Source organism: Triticum aestivum, chromosome 5A (assembly GCF_018294505.1).
Source record: "Triticum aestivum cultivar Chinese Spring chromosome 5A, IWGSC CS RefSeq v2.1, whole genome shotgun sequence".
NCBI lineage: Eukaryota > Viridiplantae > Streptophyta > Magnoliopsida > Poales > Poaceae > Triticum > Triticum aestivum.
This window is the reverse complement of record NC_057806.1, coordinates 16,994,230-17,014,387: the sequence shown is the minus strand read 5'-3', so window position 1 is coordinate 17,014,387 and position 20,158 is coordinate 16,994,230.

The window sequence follows — 20,158 nt, the reverse complement described above, 5'->3', positions numbered from 1 at the left end:
ATCCTTGTATGCACCGCGGTAGAGGATGCAGTCATAAGGGCATGCATGTATCTTCTCCACCTCCAATCCTAGAGGGCATACGACCTTCTTTGCTGCGTATGTATTGTCGGGCAATTTGTTATCCTTTGTAAGCTTCTTCTTCAATATTTTTAGTAGCTTCTCAAATCCTTTGTTAGCCACAGCATTCTCTGCCTTCCACTGCAGCAATTCCAGTACGGTATCGAGCTTTGTGTTGCCATCTTCGCAATTGGGGTACAACCCTTTTTTGTGATCCTCTAACATGTGATCGAACTTCAGCTTCTCCTTTTGACTTTCGCATTGCGTCCTTGCATCGACAATGACCCGGCGGAGATCATCATCATCGGACACATCGTCTGGTTCCTCTTGATCTTCAGCAGCTTCACCCGTTGCAGCATCATTGGGAACATCATCTGGTTCCTCTTGATCTTCACCAGCTCCCCCCGTTGTAGCATCACCGTATTCAGGGGGCACATAGTTATCATCGCACTCTTCTTCTTCGCACTCTTCCATCATAACCCCTATTTCTCCGTGCCTCGTCCAAACATTATAGTGTGGCATGAAACCCTTGTAAATCAGGTGGGAGTGAAGGATTTTCCGGTTAGAGTAAGACCTCGTATTCCCACATTCAGTGCATGGACAACACATAAAACCATTCTACTTGTTTGCCTCAGCCGCATCGAGAAACTCATGCACGCCCTTAATGTACTCGGAGGTGTGTCTGTCACCGTACATCCATTGCCGGTTCATCTGCGTGCATTATATATAATTAAGTGTCCAAATTAATAGAAGTTCATCATCACATTAAAACCAAAGTACATACATAGTTCTCATCTAACAACATATAGCTCTCCAGAGCATCTAATTAATTAAACCATACATTGAAACTATGTAAAACATTTCAATGCGAAAACAAATGCGATCATAATCGCAACCAAGGTAACAATTGATCCAACGGCATAATGATACCAAGCCTCGGTATGAATGGCATATTTTCTAATCTTTCTAATCTTCAAGTGCATTGCATCCATCTTGATCTTGTGATCATCGACGACATCCGCAACATGCAACTCCAATATCATCTTCTTCGCCTCAATTTTTTTATTTTTTCCTTCACCAAATTGTTTTCTTCTTCAACTAAATTTAACCTCTCGACAATAGGGTCGGTTGGAATTTCTGATTCACATACATCCTACATAAATAAAATCTATGTCACGTTGGTCGGCATAATTTTCATAAACAATAAACGAACCAATAGTTATAAAGATAATATATATACCACATCCGAATCATAGACAGGACGAGGGCCGACGGGGGCGGATACCAAAACCATCGCACTATATAAGATGCAATAATAAAAGTAAGAAAATCATACAAGTATCTATGTAAACATACAAGTAAGAATATTTTTCCTTTCATAAAGAAGATAAGAACAAGAGGCTCACCACGGTGGTGCCAGTGATGAGCTCGGCGCGGGTGATCGACGGCGGTGAAGATGGGGACGGGTCGTGACGGACCGCTAAAACTAGACAAATATTGAGGAAAATGGAGCTTGGAGAGGAGAAAGCTTAAGTAGTGTGGCTCGGGCATTCCATTGAACACCTTGTGTGCATAGGAGGTGAGCTAGAGCACCACCAAGCCCTCTCCCCCTCGGCCAGAAAAAACAGAGCAGTGTGCTCTGCTCTTACACGAGGGGGTATATATAGGCACCTCATTGGTCCTGGTTGGTGGCATGAACCGGGACTAAAGGGGAGCCTTTGGTCCCGGTTCAAGACACCAACCGGGACCAATGGTGGTGGGCCAGGCGCGAGGCCCATTGGTCCCGGTTCATCCCACCAACTGGGACCAAAAGGTCCAGACGAACCGGGACCAATGGCCAACGTGGCCCGGCCGGCCCCCTGGGCTCACGAACCGGGTCCAATGCCCCCCTTGGTCCCGGTTCTCGACTGAACCAGGACTAATGGGCTGACCCAGCCTGGACCAAAGCCCTGTTTTCTACTAGTGTCTCCAATTCTTGCTCTTCGCTTTCTTTTGCTTCCAAGAACCTCCTTACAGCTGTCCATACATTTTTTCCATCCTTTGATTTGCATGTCTCCACTTCTTTTATAAATCTGGTATGGACAATTGAGATTCGTAGGATGACCTGGTTGTATGTTCAAGACATTAAGGCTACCTTTCTGATACATCAAATGAGGCACACAATTCTCTGGGATTCTCTGTTGAAAAACATAGTAATAACTTCATAGTTAGCAATGATGTACTAGTTTTAGAAGTATGCAAAAGATGCACGGATGTTGTAATAGTAAAAAATCTTACCAGGGTATCTCCATGGTAGTTACCGTAGTTCAACACATGCACTAGTGGCACGTATAGACCATAATGTAAAGGAGTTTGATTGTAGATATTGTAATTCTCAATGTCAGTAAAAAATCCGACCAGATGATTTTTCTCCTTCTAAGTTAATTCAGAGCCATCGGTGTAGTGGGTTTTGTCTACCATCTCCCGCACATTATTTGAAGAATGAAAATAAGCTGTCAATGGAAATAAGCTGTCAACTATTTTGAAATGAACAATATAAATTAGTTAATAATTAACTATGTTTGAGAAACTCATATAGCGGTAGAACTGGAGGCGTATCAACAAGGACCCAAATATCCATATTGTCTTGGTCGATGTCAGGATCACCAAGATCCATGGTGACAAGCATACCCTCATCAAAACCATACATCTTGCAAAATGCTTCCCAACTTTTGCAACCAAAATGGGTTACGCTCCCAGAATTATACAGATTTACTTCAAAATCCACATCATGATGAGGCCTTAGGTGAATTTTCTTTGTTTCATAATAACTTTCATGGTCTTCAAAATCCATCCTCTCCAAGACATAGCGTCTTGCATGGCATGGGATAAGCTATACTCGAATTGTAAAAAATGAAAATTACACGTTGAAATAGTTGAAGTCATGCTTAATTATGAAAAAAAACACTTGTCATTGTTGTGTACCGTTTCAACTTCGAAGGTGTCCTCGAGCTTAATGCTGAAGCGCCGATCATCATCCAGGTGAGGCCTGTCGCACAGACCTCGATCGTCGTGGCACCAGCCGCACTCCCCCGGGAGACTTTCGTCATCCGATGACGACATTTCCTACGTTCATAATTCAAAACTACATCATCTCTAGCGTTCTATGACTTGTGCATTTTCAGCCAGGCCCAGTGGAGTTGGACTAAAAACATTTCTTTCTTTAAGCCTGCTACATCCATCTCAAGTATTTATGGTCAAGGGTTAGCAGGGCCATCCAAATAGAAGTTTGTGATATTGCCAAGGTGTTTTGGGATGGAACCTGTTAGTGTGTTGTTGCTTGGTGTTTTGGGATGGAACCAGTAGCTTCCTTGCAACCCACAAAAGACAATGGAAAAGGAGTGAAAAGGGGGAGATGGGTAGCTTTGATGAGCAGTCATCATCTTCCTAACCCCCTTCTTCTTGTCTCCTCTCACTATCTCTCTCACACACATGGCAAGCAAGGGTGTCTAAGTGTGTGAAAAAATACTAAACTAATCCAACCACTAAAGCACTAGATCACTACTATTGGTTGATGTCAAGATACATGCTGATTAATTTTTGTTTCGGTTGAGAATCAGGCACCTTCTAAGTCAAGAAAATCGGGCATGAACTTTGCTAATTTTCTTGATGTAGGAGTGTCCCAATCTCAACCGAAACGGAAATTAATCAACATTTCAGGAGAAAGGGGAAACAAAGTGATGGGGAAAATGTTCCAGGCACCACAATGTGATCACAGAAACAAAGCAGCACCCCTGGTGTTGGATTCACAGTGTAAATGATGGGTGAAAAGGCCACAGACCATATGGTCCTTTGCTTTCATATGGACAAAATAAAAGTTCACATGAATGGCTACTTGACTGAATGGTGCCAGGTAAACAAACTCCCAAAGTCCATATTCATAACAAAATATAGCAAAATATTGAAACCTTTGGTAAGCATTATATTACAAAAAAAGATATGCAGTACTATACAATATCCATAACTAGAAAACAAGACATGCATATTCTTAGGCAGAGTAAAATAGTCCTGCATTCTTGGCAGTTGTCTCATCATCATATCATAAGAAAAATTCTTATTCTTATTCTTATTTACTCCTTGCATTTTCATTCTTCTTCTTACTGTCACACGAGACAAATTCCTTTTCATGCTCCTTGTCCAAAACTCAGAACAGCGCAACTACAACCACCATCGCCAGCTCTAACCCACTACATTTTTCATTTCTGCCAAATGCCTAACAGAAACACAGGATCATCATCTCACTTCTGGAAAGAACTGCTGCATTTTTCTTTTATACGAAGTGCATCCATCATCCAAAATAAATGCAAGATCAACTCGTCGCAAGCACCAACCACATCATAGAGATGAATGAATTGCAGAAGAGCAACACCCTGACGACTACTATAACTAGTTCACTGAAGAAACAAAAATGGTCCATTGAAGAAATCACCTCAATGGATGCGGTCGCAGACGAGGTCGTAGATGGCGGCGGAGCAGAGACGAGGTCGCAGACGCAGTCGTGGTGCTCTGGTGGACGCGACTGCATCAATCGTTTGAATTGACATTTAATCAAACACCTCATAGGCAAGAACAGAAGGTGGAGACGGAGAAGAGAGGGGATCCAGCAGTGAGGGAGAGGGCAAGGAGGGAGGAGCTGAGAGGGAGACGGCAGGGCGCGGTGGCTCACCGGTGACGTCGGAGGAGAGGCCCTGACGTGCACGTCTACAGCGGCGAGCACGCCTACTAGGGCCGGCGGGCAAGCACGTCTACATCGGCGAGTTTGGCTCTGCTTCTACTTCGGCTCTGCTTCCCCGAGGAATAAGAGGTGGAGGGGGTGGAGGGGTCGAGCGCCGTCGCGCCTTACTTCCGCGGCTCGCCACCTTGCCTGTCGCTTGTCGCCTCGCACGGTGGAGCCCGAGCGGAGAGGCGCCGTGGGTTTCTAGGGTTTTGGTAGCTGGGAAGGCGAGGGAGGGGGTGGGTGGAGGCGGCGGAGCCCGGGAGCGAGGTCGCCGGTGGGTGGGGGTGGCGGTGCGGTGTTGGAAGGGGATCGGCGGCGGTGGCGAGAGGTGAGGGGATGGGAGAAGGACGTTAGTTTGAACTAGTAATGGTTAGTAGTGGCGCACCTCGGTTGTGGTGCGCCATTACTAGTTTGAACTAGTAATGGCTCACTGTACCCTGGTGAGCCATTACAAGTTTTGGAAAAAAAATTGTTAGTAACGGCGCACCGTGTGTGTGGTGCGCCATTACTGGTTAAAACTATTAATGGCGCACCGTGCGCTGGTGCGCCATTAATAGTTTTGGAAAAATAAATAAAAAAATAAAATTTGCTAGTAATGGCGCACCATGTGTGTAGTGCGCCATTAGTAGTGAGGACACTAATGGCGCACTTGTATCTGGTGCGCCACTGCTATATAGCAGTGGCGCACCACATACATGGTGCGCCATTAATGTCCATATTGGCTATAGCCCTTTTCCTAGTAGTGACCCTTTCACCTAATTTTTTTCTCGTTCTATTTAGCACGTGCATAATTAAAGGATAGGGAGGAGGTGGCGTAAAAACTAAGAGAGAGGAATTCGGCAAGTGATGTTAGGAGAATAACATATACTTGAGGGATTTGATGAGCGTAATATATTGGAGCTTAATCTATATACTTCAGTAATAACCTCCCATGACTTGTTCTCCCAAATTTGTAAACGATTACAGGGGAGTATAGGATTCCTAGAAATAGATAGAGGAGACATACGTATACTAAGTCATTGCCTGACGACCAACTACAAGAAATCTGTTAATCCATGACAGTTTCAATCCGTCACAGGATTGTGGAAAACCATCATGGATGGGTATGCATGACGGACTCTAAATCCGTCATGTATATCGCGTCATAATTGTCAACATGGCCTGCATGACGGATTTTTTTTACTGTCACCGACTTGCCCTAGGCCCGTCCAGGCCCGAACCTTTGTGACAGACCTTTCCGTCATGGATATACATGACATGGCAACTGATGTGGCATCATGGTCGATCTGACTTGGCAGCCCAACAATATAGCCCAATTTATCTTTCTACAAATGTTTAGGCCCACGATGTCCATTATTTACTAGACCTTCAACCATTTTTTTCATTACTTTAATATTCTTTTTAGTTTGCCTTTTATACACATTTATTATACTTGCATAGTCTAGATCATTATTGTCCTTGCCTGTTCAGACCCATCTTCGGCCCAAGTTGCCAATATTTGATCCACACAAAAAAATAAAGAATCTCCATTTAGCACAGAAAAACAATAATATAGTGCACAAATACGGATTTACAACTACAAAATTCAGATCACCATAACAGATTACAATTACATATCACAATCACACTGGAGGTCTAGATACTTCATACATATAATCTGTGTTGTTCCTTGTCTGTAGTATCATTTGTTCCGGAGTTACCCTTCTAAACTAAACTCGAGTGTAATATCTTCCGTTCTACCTCAATTACCTACAAAAGAATAGCAGAAAAAAAATTATGAGAACTATTAGCGTGAGGAATAATTTATGTGAAACATTCACCCAAACATTTACTTAAAATGATAGTGATTAGCTCGCCCACAATAAAATGATAGGAACAAGGAACAATATACAGCAACATCACATTCTTCAGTCAACATGCCCATTTTTAGCAGCAAGCAAACCAGAATTTTGGCATGCAAAAAGAACACATATGCACGTCTTAGTATCACAGAAAGAAATAAAATTTGAATATTAGCAGTGAGATGGTTGGTGGAATATCTATCCTGGCAGATTAGAGCATAAGTCAGTTGATATGTGGCTAGAACAAATCTTTAATGGGACATTTGAAAGAAATGTCCTATTGAAACAAAGAACATGAAATGATTAAACATGTACATTTCAGTCAACATGTCTGTTGAGATATCTATCTATACTACTATATAGTAGACAAGTTTTAAACTTGTGAATTTCAAGGCCAAAAAGAAAAGTGAGCCGTTGATAGTATCCATCGAATAGCTCAAAATGGTGGGATTCACAGCTACAGTAGTGGCTACAGTACGAACAAAGGCACTACTAATTTCTAGAACCATTGTATCAGCCAACATAGGAAAAGTTCACTTATGTATGAGGTTATCCATTCATGCATAGCTGGTCACGGCACACGCACTGACAGCCAGACTGCAAGTGTCCGCGGCAATGCACACTAATGTATCTCATCAACGAGATTTGGAAGCTCTCGGTGAAGCTTTTTTAAGATGGCTACAGTGCAAGATACTAATTCTAAATATGTGAACCTTTACATACAAATTAGAATGGCTTCAACAATGGACTCAATGAAGCCATACATGCAAGAAGGTGTTGTATTTGAAGGGGTAAGATTTGTATCCATGAATTGAACCCTGCACGTGTTGTGCATGTACCCGCCTACTAGTATATATAATATTTCACTTAACCACTACATAAAATGAAAGATATAGACTGAACCATAATCTAGAGCAATAGTATTTCATACAAAATGTTTTCCTTAAAAGGCCAACAACTCAATGAACACACAGGTAAAAAGTAGGACCAGGAACAACTCTACTGACAATGTAGTGAGAGCAAAAGACTCGGTTCAAATAAACACAAATAATGGTCTAAATGATTTTGGTTCCCAGGTTAGTCAATTAACTCAAGGGCAGAGCCTATTTATTTTGGGCTAAAAGTTGTTGATTGGTTGCTTAAATGAATGTAACTCTATCATGTGCATGGTATGGGAATTCCCATGGGAAATCCTCTGCTGTACAATGCCCTTCGTGGTGTCAGTACATCTGCTATAAATTAAACTTCACCTCTAAGACTAAGAGGCCCCGTGCACATTCAGAATCTCAAACTGAATTCTGCACTATGAGGTTGATACTTTTTTGAGTTGCTTGGCTCAACTTTTATGATCTCTATCATTGTTTGTAGCTCTGTTAGAGTTGTGTTGCCAGTTGTGTCTGGAGTCACTGTATAAATAACACTCATTACTTTTTAAACAAATAATTTGGTATACTCATAGTTTAGAATGACTAAGCACTGTTAGATATGGTGCTTGCTCACTGTTGCCTTTTACGTCCGAGATTAAGCAGTGCACTTTTCACTTGTCCCAAAATGTGCTGTAACTAACTGCTAGAAGGTTAATTTTACATAAAAAGAGTATCATTTAGTTGCTATCTACATACACTTCCAGCTAGATAATTTTAGCAGAGGCTCTTGGGAGCTACATATTGTCATTATCTATTATTTGTCTAAAAGTATTTTTTTTATCTGTAGATACAATCTGCAGAGACAGTCTGTTTATGAGTGCTACCTGTTCGAGCCACTACTACTTTTGATCATTGGCCAAGATATCAATAGTGATACGCTGAAATAACTCCTCCAGATTCTACTATTTCTCTGATAGTCTAATTGAGGATTAGTTTCAGTCTGTCTGCTTAGCTTACTCAATAGGTGTACTTTCAGCATACCATTTTTTCAGTTTCATATATACTCTACATCATATTTTGATCCATCTCGTTGATGTATATCTGTAAAGTAAATTGACACATACAAACAAAACCCGACCTTGGATACTATGGGCTTGTTCTGATGTCCTCCAGCTCCACTCTTCAAAAACTTCACGTATGAAATTGTCCCGAACGGTTTTAGCCCGAGAAGCTGACTTCACGAAGCCGCTCCTTCCCTACGTGCAAAAAAGAGAAGCAAGGCCGGCCCAGCTCCACCGAAACGTGAAGCGTGGAGTTCGCTCTATTTACAGCGAACTGCCACCGCCAAGGATACCACTTCGCTGCCTCCTCTCGAAAAGAAACAGATCCTCTCGAATCATTACGTCAATCCTCGATCGAACAGCTAGCCCCTCCTAATTGGGCTGCATCCACCCGGCCCAAACCTCCGCCTAACAGGCCACAACCCTCTCAACTGGGCTGCAGCTGCGGGAGAAGTTGCCGATGTCTAGAACGCTTCTGTAATCGCTACCTGAAGCTAGAAGCGCGGAGCCCGGAACAACTCATTAGTCTAGGCCGACGAGGCTAGACATTTTCTCCTCGACCGACGGGGTTGGGAGACCGCTACCTTCCGTGACCGACGAGGCCGGAAGTTACTCACACATCCTTGCTGATGAGGCAGGATATCCTTTTGTTCATGATCGACGAGGCCGAACGTTCACCTTGAGACTTTGCTACGAACCCGGTGCCGACGAGGCCGGATATCTTAGTCCAAAGACCGACAAGTCTTTACCATGTCACAGCATGGTCACATCGGCCACATATATTTTGGAGAATATTTCAGGTTCAAGACGACGACCATCAGTGCAGCTTAATCGGAGGTGTTTCGCGGACTGCCCCGCGGATGTAATTAACCGGATTGTCTTACGAGGCTGCGGGAACCTGCAACTATGCAATCGCCAATTCAAGTCAGATTTTGTTGAAGGCGCAATATTTGTAATCAATGGGAAATTGTACTTTGTAATTCAATAAAGAATTAATAAAACAATATTTCCCTATGTTTGTCTCTTTTATTTATTTGTATACTATTGTATACTGGCACGTCCGTATTTTATTTTATTTTATTGCCATTACGCATTAGGAAATACCCCTGCCCGAGGGACGTTTCTTTTTCACGAAACAAATTCTTTTCATCATCATGTTTCTCCTGTGCTTTCCCCTCTTTCTTTTTTGGTTCATTCTCTTTCTCATTGCCCTCTTCCACATTTCTCTCCTTCTCTTTGTTCTCTAAATCGTCCTGTTCCTCTTCATCATCATCCCCGTTGTCCTGCTCTTCCTCTTCAACATCATCCTCGTCGTCCTCTTCTTCATCTTCACCATCGTCTTCACCAGCAAGAGACGGTTGTGAGTTGTCAATGTCCATGTGCTATGAATCATCATCACCAATTTTTGTGGCTGCTGGCGGGTTGCTGTACGACGGAACATCATCATCATAGTCATCATCGTCGCCGTCGTCATTGTTTTCCCCGTCTTGATCTGAGCTCTCCTCTTTAGGACTGTCCTCATCTTTCCCTTCCTCCTCTTTTTCCTCTTCTGAAGATTAAAATTCTTCCTCGTCAGATTCCTCCTCCTCGTCATTGGACGCCAAAAGTGTCTCCTTGCAACGACTGCTACTGCCCCTTGTATTCTTCTGCTTTGAAGCCTTCTGCTGTTTTGGACTTGCCGCTACCCTTATCTGTCGTCCTGATAGACGTACGCATGCGACCCTTGAAACTCTTGTGGCTGCTGGTTCAACCTCGTCCTCTTCCAACTTGTCCACCCCTTGAACAAACCTCCCAATTTGGACTGATATTTCAGAGCACATATCATGGACCAGCAATGACAACCTCCTTCGTTTCTGCAAAACACAAAAATGCAAAACTCAAGATGAGGATACTATATAACAACAATGATGAACAAAAAAAGTAGTCTGTTTCTTATGAAATGAACAAAACCATGGTAGCAAAAAATACATTGATGTTGTAGTTTTGAGGAAGCCTCACAGCGACAAAATTCTGGATGTGATCCATGCTCCCCAAAATACTATCTTATGTGCACCTCGAGAACTCGGCTTTGAGCTGTTTTTTGTCAAAAAAATGCACATGGTAAACTCAGTTAGCAAAAAAGATCAAAAAAAGTTGAAAAGAGGGATGGATGAGAAACTGCCTCCCTAACTTAGGGCAACAACAGCACTATTAATGGCAACTGCAGCTATGGACATCCCAAAAAACTACAACACCTACAGCAACCCCGATAAATTGAGCAACTACAAAAATCTAAAAATTATTGGCAACTTTTCCTTAAAAGAAACTCATGTAATTGGACATGTATGACTACTTGGAGACAAAATGAGGAAGATTACCATACAATTTTCATGCAAAAAAATTGTCATGGAACTAGCTCAAAGCAACTGGCTCCTAAAATTAGGCAATACAATCCCTGTAGGTGGGCAACTGCATGAAAAATCATGCAACTACAAAATTTTGTTCAGAAAAGTAAAGTAACACTTACTCGCAACTTTCCATAGACACCCTTCCTAATTATGTCCTTCTTAATTACTGCTTTGATCAGACCGTCATTCCATGCTTTGACCCTTGGAAGAACAATTGTTGTGCTCTGGTCCACATAATCCTTATGGACTGTCCTGAAGTCCACATCAAGTGAGTCAAGGTAGAGGAGTTGTTTCAAAAAATAGACAACACATGTGAGTTGCGAAAACACATGAAACATAAAACACAATGAACCGAAAAAAGAGGGGGGAGGTATAGATCATTTTACCACTAGGTGAAAAAGGCAGCAGCATATAGTATTCTTCTTGTCTCCAAAACCCATGAAGGCAAGCCTAAGTTGGTCGACGACAAACTGGCAAACATTTGAATTCACAACCTCCCGTGGATTCAGCGCAACTGAGTATGCACACGAGGACACCTTCAAGCTGGTAGTCGGTGCAAGAAAACAGCTATAAAAAACAACCGGCCAGGCACTTAAGAACTTGTCATCCGAAATAACTCACATATCCTTTATTATTTTACACCACTGGGTCACTGTTGGCACGGGCCCTATCGGGATGTTGAACGTCTCGTTGAACAAACTAACTACGTCTGGCTCCACTTCATACGCAACCTTCCTCTGCCACCTTGGCAAACCCCAGATTCTTTCTACGCTTGCTGCATCAACTGCGATCTTCCCCCTATCTGGGATAACAAGCTGTGACAACTCTGGATCATAACACTTCATGACAAACTTCACAAGATCTCCTTTCATTGATCTTGTGCCAATATCAAGCACGCCCCTGAAGCTTATATCACTGATGGCATCCTTTTGTATATCGTCAAGGCCACTGTTTAGGACAAAAAGTCTTGAAGGTGATGCCATGTTCCTCGGTGGTGGCCCATGTCTACCAAGCCACATTAAAAAATGTACGAAAAAACTTATATTAAAAAAAGGGCAGAGGCAATTATATTAAATTGGGTAACCCACTATATTAAACTGAGCAACTCACTGTACTAAACTAAGCAAACCACACCATAATTTAAAAAAGCAAGTTGTGTTTGCTAAAAACTGAGCAACTAGATCTATATTGAACTGCAGCTGCCAGTACTAAACTATGCAACTCCTACACTGCTATTCTACTTCTTATCAAAGATAGGAGTGCATATACAAGAAAATGGCATGCCGATTGAGCATTACATATTTCAAAAAAAAAGATGCCTCCCTTCTTTCAAGTTATTCATAAAAAATACCTCGTCCGCGACTTTCTTCACAGAATCGGTGGCCCGTTTCCCCGCCCGACCACCCCAGGCAGAATTGGTGGCCCGTTTCCCCGCCCGACCACCCCGGCCAGAATTGGTGGCCCGTTTCCCCGCCCGACCACCACGAACAGGATCCTGATTCGTCCGCCTGCGCTTGCGTCCAACATTACTCCTTGTTGTTTGAGCTACCACCTCTTCTCCCTCATTTTCACCATCAGTTCTTCACGCAGTCCTTTTGCTTTTGGGATCCATTCTGTAAAAGAAACACACCAAAAAATATTATGTTGATGAAAAAAGATACAAAGCCCTATAACTCAACTTCTCAATGATACTGCATGCATTTGGAGGTAAGTTCACTGTCATTTGGAATGAACGATCTCCATTTACTCCTACCGAGAGATAACTCAACTACTGAATGCTAGTGCTTGCAGAAGCAATTTGGTGTTGAAAACTATGCAACTACTCACTATTTTGTGGCAACTAAAAAAATGACATAAAACAAGCACATAAAAAACTCCTCATCACAAAAGACAGTAATATATTCATCTTCATCACATTACCTAAAACATCAAAAACACTCATAAAAAGTTGCCACTTATTCGTGAGAGATATCTCATCTTCTATACATAGTTGCGATAAAAACCGCAACTCAATGGTGGAAAATAGGCAACGTCATGTTTCATACAGTAATTTTAAAGAACACTACAAAAATGATAACAACTTGGTGCTGCAATATAGGCAATTGGACAGTAATGAGATGGCAGTAACTAAAAATCAACCAACCACAAAAACCATATTCCCCCCAAAAAAAGAGTGTGTTGCTTTAATGTTAAACACAAGGCGACTACTGCCCTTAAATAGTGCAACTGTGGACACTATGAACTTCTATTGCCTCTCCATCACAGAAAAATGCGGGGGGAAACTAAGCAATTACAATTGCATCCCTATACAACTCGATCCAGGAATTCAAGCAACATCAGGAAAAAAATGGATCATGTGCCCCGGTCAGATGCATCCCTTACCCTGACCCTCCCCTCACAAATTGCAGGAAAAAACTAAGGAACTACCATCAAAATTCTATACAACTGCCCAAGTCAGATGCATCCCCTGACCCTGCCCCCCATCTCGCAAAATCGTAGGGAAAATCTAAGCAACTACCATCAAATTTATGAACAACTTCCCAAGTCAAATGCATCCCCTTACCCCTGCCCATCCATCTCGCAAATTGCAGCAAAAATCTAAGAAACTGCCATCAAATTCATGAACAATTGTGTCATGAGAAGCAACCAACATAAAAAAAAGAATCCTATGCCCCGGTCACCAGGATTCGGTCGCGTGTATCCCCTTATAGCGACTCAATTCCACCTCCCCCTGGAACCACCCCACCCCCTCGCCATAGCAGCGCCAAGCTCTCCCCCCGCCATATCAACAACGCGCCCTTCCTTGGCATTAATTGATGACACGGAGCCTGAGGACGCCATCGACAAGCTCGTGCCCGCCCCGTCACCAAAACCCTAAACGCTATGGACGCCATGCACCGCAACCGGGGAGCATAGCGACAAATAGGTGCCGGGATTACCTCCACTTGTAGCTGGCGACTCGCGGCGCTCGCGGATGGCCTCCCGCTATGGTGACTCCGCGCCGGATCCACCGCCGCAGCACCTCGCCTCGTCGCGTCGTTGCTAGAGGAGAGGAAGAGAGACGGGGAGGAGTTCAAATGAAATAGCTGCGGGGTGCGGGCGGCCGGTTTCGAACAAGAGGAGCAGGGTGCGGGCGGTTTCGCCTGGAATAAAGGAGCTGGGCCCACCACACGTCGCACGCCCCGCATTATCCCGTAACGCCACCTGGTCGAAAGCGGATCGCGCGTGTGGGATCGCTCCAGCGCATCAAACGATTGAGGCGTGTGTGCTCGACGCGACCAACGAGCGCAGCTGCGCATTTAAGAATTCAGGTATCAGAGGTTCATGTAAACACACTCATACAGAAACATAAAGTTACATTCAAATCTCGAGAATGCCGAAGTCTTCTTCCTCCTTCATCCACCAATGATGCGCCGCGAGCATAGCTTGATGCAGCCGCCTTGGGGAGCAACTTTTTTGAAACCCAGGTGTTTGTAGCAATGGGGGGAACTCGTGAATGCAAATCAGGGGACGTCGGCACTCACGATCGGAAAAGAAATTCGTCGCATGGGAGAAGAAAATGTCCATAAAGGCATGTAGAAATTCCAAGGACCACAAACGTCGGCCAAATCCAGATCTATACACCAGAAACCTAAACATACGAAATCCCCTATAGACCCGCCGGAGATATGGCCACATTCCCTCCTTCGGTGATAAACACAACATCGAAATGGGGAAGAGTAGGGAGAACATTATTCATAGACAGAGACAGCGCCGCCACCTCACTGCCCCAAGCTCGAAGACTTCTCAAACGGCCGTGTTACTTTTTTGAGATTGTATTCCAAATTTTGAGATTGATTTCAACAAAAAGTATACATGTATTTTTCTCTCTCATTTATTCTGTCTACTTCTACAAGCTGGCACTTCCGGAGACGGCGAAAATCCACCCTGTCATCCACGTCTCACAACTCCGGGCCGGCCTTCCTCCCTCGACTCAAGTCATGCCGGAGCTGCCTGTGCTGGACAACGTCATGCTTCCACTTCATGTGCCGGAAGCTATTCTTCGGCATCGCTCGGTGTCGCATGGGACTCGCCAAGTTTAGCAAGTCCTGGTACACTGGTCCGGGTTCCCCGCCTTGCTAGCCACACCTAGGAGGACGAGATCCCTCTCACGTCCAGATTTCCTAGGGCGTTAGCTGTGGGCAGGAATGTCGCGGGAACAACCTGTCCCGTCCAAGGTTCTACAAGCCTAGCTCAGTTGGACCGGCCTAGCAGGGAAGCAAGGCAAGACCCAATCCACGCATCCAAGGCCCAATCCACGTCGGCCACTCAAAGATGGGTACATTCAAACACATCAATTCCCGTATATTCAATCTCATGTTTCAAATTGCCCAGAGGACTATGCAATCACATAAATTCTATTTATTCGCAAGTTTTGGTGGGGATGCAAACAAGGAGGAAGGAAACCGGCATGGGTTTCTTGGGAGGTGATGACAAGACCTAAATACCTAGGTGGAATGGGTTTTTGGGACCTGGAACTATTTAACTTGGCACTTCTAGCACGTCAGGCGTGGAGAGTGATTAATGATCCTACTTCCTTGAGCGCAAGAATCCTTAAGGCCTCTTACTTCCCTGACACTTCGTTTCTCGGTGCCGAGCTGGGTTCACGGCCCTCACAAATATGGAGAGCTTTGCTTGAGGGAGAGACATCCTCAAACAAGGAATAATTTGGATGATTGGTAATGGTCAGAGTACGAATATTTGGGGGAATAATTGGATCCCCAAAGAATCATCCCTGCGCCCAATTGTTTCACGGGTTCAAAACCCACCGGAGTTGGTCTCAGTATTGCTTGTGCCTGCGACGACTTTGTGGAACTCGTCGTTGATTACAACAGTTTTCCTGCCCACTGACGCTGTGGCAATAATGAAGATTCCGGTATGCACCAGGAACATAGATGAATTTTGGGCATGGCACCCGGATAAGAAGGGGCGGTTCACAGTGAGCTCCTCATACAAGTTCATGGTAAAAACTAAGATCACAAGAGAAAATTGGCTCGAAGGGAGAAATGGTTCATCTACATGTGAAAAGGAGGAAAAGGACTGGATGAGTCTATGGAACATGAAAGTTCCATCAAAGCTGCGTGTATTTCTTTGGCGTTTGGCTCACCACTCACTGCCGACGACGGATGTGCTTAACAGACGAAATATGTCAACAAGGGATGCGCGCCCATTGTGCGGTGTGGCAGATTCTTGGCGCCATGCACTGCTTTCATGTACCCACGCGAGGTGCACTTGGGCGCTGGCTGATCCCGTCCGGGTGTCAAAGATGGCGGAGAATGAGGAGCCCCGAGCCAAGAACTGGCTCTTCCAGCTGAATGAGGATCTTGATCAGAACATGTTCGTACGGATGGTGGTAACTCTTTGGTCGATATGGTTTGCTTGGAGACAAGCTATTCACGAAGGAATATTCCAATCGTCGGGGCAAACGTCATCTTTCGTGGATCGCTATACAGCTGAACTTCATCAGGTTCCCTCACAAGGGGTGAGGCAAAACCCTGTTGCGGTGGGGCGAAAGAATGCTCCTCGGCGATGGTGGGAGTAGTTAATGTTGGATTAATAATGCATCTCTAGGATACCATTAGCAGGAACTGATTGCATCTAGATCACCTAAAAGCATGAACAGGGAAGGGTTTTAGGGGATCATTACATGTCACGGCAGTGGACATGATTGCCTACTTGGTGCATGCTTGATGCAGGGGTGATGTAGTCGAAGTAGAGGTTCTCCTCGACGTCCTGATTCCTTCAGGGCGCCACCGGCACTGCCCAGGGACAGCGGCGGCGGCTGGCTTAGGTCTTCCCGTCGCTGCAGCACTCCCCCTGATCGGATGGGGTGAGAAAATATCGGGAGGAGAGTAAACCTTACGTGAATTGTGATCTCGCAGGTGGCCAGCTCTCTCCCGTATCCCCTTTTAATATGGCGCCGGCGACAGGGGACCCAAAACCTGAGTTGGTTTTTGGGCGCCCCCGATCAGGGCGCGTTAGTTCTGATCGAGGCTCACGTACGTTGGTATGTGGACCCCTTCACTTACCGTTATCCCTTCAATTTTTTTTGTTAGACTAATAGATCTAACGGGCCTGTTTAAGCCGTCAGATCAAAACCAACATTCTCCCCCTTGATCGTTAGGCTTACTTCATTCGCCCATTCTACATAGGAATGATGTACCAAAGTGAGGTGTTACGATAGCTCGAAACGCCATAGAACCTCAACACTTATAGCACACCCGCCTATTTCGAAATGGAAAACATTTTGCTAATTGGGGAGTGGTTCATTTTAATGGTCCTCTTATTCCAGAATCATAAGGCTTCCAGTAGTCCCATGCCGGCAACATGCTCACGAAAAATACTGAGTGGTAAGCCTTTTGTTAGCGGATCCGCAACCATATGCTTCATTCTTATGTGTTTAACATCAACTGTTTGATCCTGGATTCTATCTTTCACAACACGATACTTTATGTCAATGTGTCTGGCAGCATTACTTGACCTGTTGTTACTCGTATAGAAAACTGCTGGTTCATTATCGCAGTACAATAAAATTGGTTTAGATATGCTGTCAACCACTTTAAGTCCGGGAATAAAATTCTTTAGCCATACACTGCTTGCATCGTAGATCCAACAGTTAATGTTTGTTTGGAGCTTTTCCATGATATAGCTCCTCCCGCGAGTGTGAATATATAACCTGACGTGGATCTCTTACTATCCACACACCCGGCAAAATCAGAGTCTGAATAACCAACAATTTCTAGGTTATCAGTTCTTTTATATGTAAGCATGAAATCTTTAGTTCCTTGCATATAACGCAAGACTTTCTTTGCGGCCTTCCAGTGTTCCGGTCCTGGATTTGATTGGTATCTGCCAAGCATCCCGGTTACCAAACATAAATCTGGGTGTGTACACACTTGGCCATACATGATGCTTCCGACAGCTGAAGCATAAGGAACCGACTTCATCTGATCAGTTTCACATTGGTTCCTCGGACATTGAAATGTCCCAAACTTATCGCCCTTAACTATAGGAGCAGGTGAGGGTGAGCACTTATGCATATTGAATTTTTTCAGTACTCTCTCAAAGTATGCCTTTTGAGATAGTCCTAACGTTCCTCTGGACCTATCTCGATGAATCTCGATGCCGAGGACATACGAGGCTTCACCAAGATCTTTCATATCAAAACTGGATGACAGAAAATTCTTGGTCTCATGCAGCATATCCTTATCGCTACATGCCAACAATATGTCATCAACGTATAGGACTAAAAATGTGAACCTACTGCCTTTAAACTTAACATATATGTAGTTGTCCACAATATTTTCGGTGAAACCAAAAGTTTTGATAATTGTATCAAACTTGAGGTACCACTCTCTTGAAGCTTGCTTCAAGCCATAAATCGATTTCTTTAGACGACATGTCAAATGTTCCTTCCCTTCCACAACAAAGCCTTCTGGCTGAGCCATGTAAACGTTTTCTTTTAAGTCACCATTTAGAAATGTCGTTTTAACATCCATTTGGTGTAGTTCTAGGTCGTAATGAGCTACTAATGCCATTATGATTCTGAAAGAATCCTTGGTTGACACAGGAGAGAAGGTTTGCTTATAATCAATGCCTTCTCTCTGTGTATACCCTTTTGCCACTAGCCTTGCTTTGAACCGTTCGACATTCCCTTTGGAATCATACTTGGTTTTATAGACCCACTTGCAGCCTACTTTCTTAGCTCCATCGGGAACTTCTACTAAGTCACATACGTCGTTTGAGCCCATAGATTTCAACTCGTCTTCCATGGCAACCAACCATTTGGACGAATTTTCGCTTTTAATGGCTTCCTTATAGGAGGTTGGATCTTCCACCTTTCCCATATCATTCATGTCCTCCATTAGAAAAGTGATATAATCATCTGATATGGCTTTCTTCCTCTCACGCCGTGGTCTACCCATGGGCGGAGGTGGTGGTGGAACATCATCATTTTCATTATTTTCTTGGAGATCCTCATTTGTGTTTGGATTCTCATTATTAGTTTCTAGATCACCATTCGACTGAGAGACTGAACCGTGAGATTCAGGATCATCAGATGTCACATTTCTTCGTATTGGAAAAACAATCTCTTGGATAGTCGGGGATGGCACACAAACCCGCTTCTCCTCAAGATCGATCTCCCTTAAATTTGTGACCTCATTATCCTCCAAAAATACCGCTTGTCTAGTCTCCACAAATTTGGTGGTATGACTTGGACAATAAAAACGATATCCCTTTCCCCTATGAGGGTATCCAACGAAAAAACAACTAACTGTTTTTGGATTCAATTTCTTAAGTTGTGGATTGAAAACTTTAGCTTCAGTAGGGCAACCCCACACCCGTAAGTAATTCAGGCTCGGTTTCTTTCCCGCCCACATCTCGTAAGGTGTGTTCGGTGCTGACTTAGTTGGAGCAAGATTTAGTATGTGTGCAGTTGTCTTTAATGCCTCTATCCAAAGGCTTACTGGTAAAGTCTAGTGACTAAGCATGCTTCGCACCATATCCATAAGGGTGCGGTTGCGACGCTCGGCCACACCATTTTGTTGTGGTTCACCAGGCATTGAGTATTGAGCAATGATTCCATTTTCAGATAAGAACTTGGCAAAAGGTCCAGGAATCTGCCCATAAGGAGCATGCCTACCATAATACTCTCCCCCACGATAAGACCGTACAACTTTGATTTTTGCGTTCAGTTGATTTTCAACCTCCGCTTTATAGACTTTGAATTTCTTCAAAGCTTCCGATCAGTCACGTATGGGATAAATATATCCATAGCGGGAAAAGTCGTCTGTGAATGTAATGAATGAATCAAAACCATCTACAGACTTAAAATTAAGGGGTCCACATATGTCGGTGTGAATTAATTCTAAAACCCCTGTGGCTCTTACTGCTCCTTTCTTAATTGTTTTTGCGAATTTTCCTTTAATGCAGTCAACACATTTGTCTGCATCTGAGAAGTCTAATGGGAGGAGTATTTCATTTTTAACTAAGCGTTCCATTCTCCCCCTCGAAATGTGGCCCAAACGACAATGCCACAATTTTGAAGAATTACTAACTCCTTTCCATTTCTTCTCAACATTAATTTCATCACTCACATGCATAACTGAATCATTATTAAGAGATAACATGTATAGTTGGCCTCGTCTAA